The sequence below is a fragment of the Dasypus novemcinctus genome, chromosome 17, assembly GCF_030445035.2.
Source record: "Dasypus novemcinctus isolate mDasNov1 chromosome 17, mDasNov1.1.hap2, whole genome shotgun sequence".
Taxonomy (NCBI): Eukaryota; Metazoa; Chordata; class Mammalia; order Cingulata; family Dasypodidae; genus Dasypus; species Dasypus novemcinctus.
This window is the reverse complement of record NC_080689.1, coordinates 94,084,335-94,086,660: the sequence shown is the minus strand read 5'-3', so window position 1 is coordinate 94,086,660 and position 2,326 is coordinate 94,084,335. Positions and strand designations below refer to the sequence as shown.

Below are 2,326 nucleotides of genomic sequence, written 5' to 3'. Positions count from 1 at the left end.
TACTCATTCATTATAACATATTTTTACTGACATCTACTCTCCCAGTCATTGACGCATGTGGAGTAGAAATCATGTATGTCAATGTCATTTTTTTTATTTCAAAATTCTTTTTCTTTATTAAATTGTCTTTTTTTAAAAAGGATACATAGGATTGCAAAAAATGTTACATTAAAAAATAAAAGATCATCTTTTATACCAGTTTTGGCAAAAAGAGCAGCTCAAGAATAGTATTGGGGCCTTGCAGATGCCGTCGCTACCGCAGTCCTTTGCGCAGCCATGGTCAACCCCATCGTGTTCTTCGACATCGCCATCGACGACGAGCCCCTGGGCCGCATCTGTCTCGAGCTGTTTGCAGACAAAGTTCCAAAGACAGCAGAAAATTTCTGTGCCCTGAGCACTGGGGAGAAAGGACTTGGTTATAAGGGTTCCTGCTTTCACAGAATTATTCCCGGGTTTATGTGCCAGGGTGGTGACTTCACACGCCATAATGGCACTGGTGGCAAGTCCATATACGGGGAGAAGTTTGATGATGAGAACTTCATCCTGAAGCACACAGGACCTGGCATCTTGTCCATGGCCAATGCCGGACCCAACACAAATGGTTCCCAGTTTTTCATCTGCACTGCTAAGACTGAGTGGTTGGATGGCAAGCACGTGGTCTTCAGCAAGGTGAAAGAGGGCATGAATATTGTGGAAGCCATGGAGCACTTTGGGTCCAGGAACAGCAAGACCAGCAAGAAGATCACCATTGCTGACTGTGGACAAGTCTAATTGATTTGGCTTCTGTCTTAACCACCAGACCATTCCTTCTGTAGCTCAGGAGAGTGCCTACCACCCCTGGGCTGCTCTCAGTATCCTATCATCTTTGTGCTGTTGCTGCAGTTCTTCGAGTTCCAGTCATCCTCCCCCTCCTTCCAGGTATAGCTGGATTGCAGAGTTAAATTTATGATTATGAAATAAAAACCTTAAACAACCAAAAAAAAAAAAAGAATAGTATTGGCTGAATTATAGATCCTTTCCTTCAGGCATTTTGGGATATTTAAGAAAGGAGACATCCATGAGGTAGTACTTCAAGAGATATAAAGAAGTCAGTATCAGCATAAAGACAGGCAGATTGACAAATGGACCTGAATAAAAATCTCAGAAATAGACCCTCACAGCTATAGTTAAGTGATTTTTGACAAGGCTGTCAAGTCCTCCCAGGTGGACCAGAACATTCTATTCAACAAATGGTAATGGGAAAATGATAGACATATCCAAAAGAAAGAAAGATGACCCCTATCTCACAACTTATATGAAAATTAACTCAAGGTATCAAGGGCCTATAAAACCAATAACTATAAGAATCCTAGATGTTGTAGAGAAACATCTTCACAATCTTGTGGAGGATGGTGGTTTCTTAAACATTACATGTAAAGCAGAAGCAATGAAGGAAAATATAGATAAATGGGATGTCTCAAAATTAAACACTTTGTACCTCAAAAGACTTTGTGAAAAGGGTGAAAAGACAGGCAAGTCAATGGGAGAAAATATTTGGCAACCACATATCAAATAAGGATTTAATACTCATGACATATAGAGATAATATAGCTAAACAATAAAAAGATTAACTATTGGATTTAAAAAATGGGCAAAAGACTTGAAAAGACAATTGTCCAAAGAGGAAATAGAAATGGAGAAAAAACTCATGAAATATTGCTCAACATCAGTAGTGATTAGGGAAATTCAAATCAAAACTACAATGAGAGGGAAATGTGGGAAAATGTATGAGATTAGGCAGGCAAGACTCAATTTTCTCACAAAAACAATGGAGAAAGAGCCAAAAGCTATCTGAGGGAACGGCTTTGGGATCAGCAAACCAGTACAGTGCTACATAAGTCCCAGGAGGGTAAGGGAAAGAGAGAGGAAGAAACCCAAAACAACACATGCCAGCTACCAAATCCCTGCAGTGTCTGGGCTGGGTCCCCTCCCAACCCCAAATATATTAAGCTGGGGTAAAAACCCTGGCTCACTGCAACTGACTGAGATGGGAACAGATTTCTTCCTCCCTTTCAGCTGTTTCAAGGCAAAAAGGAGGGGGAGGTGGGGAGACTTTTCATCAGTAAATTTGGTCAGCAGATCCCAATAAGAATCTCAACTCTGGACGACCAAAACACAGGAAAGCCAAGACTGAAACACCTCCATGGAAATGTGTGCTCTTGAGCACCATCTGCTGACACATCTGAAAATTGTATGGAAAAAATGTTTCTGGTTCTCTCTGTATCCTATGTATTCTAACCACTGAGAGAAAATCTATACCCCATTGGTGAGTTTCTGGTCTGATTTT

The 2,326-nt window shown here is 40.7% G+C and overlaps 1 pseudogene; it reads left to right on the top strand.

Moving 5' to 3' along the window:
- The first annotated feature begins 252 nt into the window (after window positions 1-252).
- Window positions 253-971, top strand: LOC101418059 (peptidyl-prolyl cis-trans isomerase A pseudogene; annotated as a pseudogene).
- The last annotated feature ends 1,355 nt before the right edge of the window (window positions 972-2,326 follow it).